We start from the raw sequence: 1244 nt of genomic DNA, 5'->3' as shown, positions 1-1244 counted from the left end.
ACACACAACATGATGATTCTAAATTTCTATCTACACACAACATGATATTTCTAGGATTTATATTAGGTTGGGTAGGGAGTTGACCTGGATGTCCTTCTATTAGAAGGATTTCTTCTGATTTACCTTTCATCCTGAGAGCAGGTTGTTGTGCTTGAATCCCTTGTCCTCGCTTGAGCATCTCAATTTCCTTCTTGTGCTCTTCTAAAGTTTGCATCAACATCTTCCTTTCCTCATGCATGCTTTGTCTCTCTTCCTGCATTTCCCTGATAAAATCCATTAAAGTAGAGTTAGTGTTGTCATTATTGTTGTTAGGACGAGAGTAAAAGGGCTTAGAAAAATTTTGAAAATTTTGCTGATATGGTTGCGGGGCGAATTGCTTTGAGGCAAAATTGTTGTTTCCTCCTTTGCTCCAATTTTGATTAGGTCGTGCATTCCATTGGTTTTGACCTGCATCTTGTCTCCCAAATGCATTAACCTGTTCAACCATAGGACAAGCCTCATCAGAATGTTCTTCACTAGAACAAAAACAACAAGGGTTGTTAGTGGAATTGTTGCCCTCGTTTGTATTCGCCTTTCCTTTAGACTCCTGCAAAAAAGATTTAATATCATTGCTCATATCTTTAACTGTTTTACCAATATTGCTCATTTCTCTTTCTAGCTTTTCAATCCTGATCTCCGGTTCAACTGCCTTGACGTCAATGATTCCTCCACGCTTGGGACCTGCACTTCGGTTAGTGTACGAAAAACTTTGACGGTATGTCCAATCTTCTACTAATTTTTCCATCAATTTCATGGATTCATCTGCATGGGTATCAAGGAACATTCCTCCACTAGATATATCCACTAGATGCCTTTCCTGATCATTCAATCCACCATAAAAAATTTCAACCAATTCATGAGATGGTATGCCATGATGTGGGCACTTCCTAGTGAGTGACATGAATCTCTCCCATGCTTCTCCTAGAGTGTCAGTTCCTTGACAAAAATCTCTTATATGTTTCTTAATTGAAGATGTCTTTCCATAAAAAAAGAATCTCTTTAAAAAGCAAGTTTGCATTTCACTCCAAGATTGAAATTCTTGACCAACCCCTTTAAACCAATCTTTTGCCCTATCTTTCAAAGCAAACTGAAATAACCTTAGTTTGAGAATTTCCTGAGGAACACCTGCATAACTATAAGCAGAACAAATCTGGTTATACTCTTCCAAAAACTCATAAGGCTCCTCATTAAATCTTCCATAAAAT

General features: G+C 37.7%; 1 pseudogene; it reads left to right on the top strand.

Moving 5' to 3' along the window:
* Positions 1-905: 905 nt before the first annotated feature.
* LOC144714423 (small nucleolar RNA R71) lies at positions 906-1002 on the top strand (annotated as a pseudogene).
* Positions 1003-1244: the final 242 nt, after the last annotated feature.

The sequence above is a fragment of the Wolffia australiana genome, chromosome 1, assembly GCF_029677425.1.
Source record: "Wolffia australiana isolate 7733 chromosome 1, ASM2967742v1".
Classification (NCBI taxonomy): Eukaryota; Viridiplantae; Streptophyta; class Magnoliopsida; order Alismatales; family Araceae; genus Wolffia; species Wolffia australiana.
Note: the sequence above shows the minus strand (reverse complement) of the source record. Positions and strands in the feature narration are given on the sequence as shown.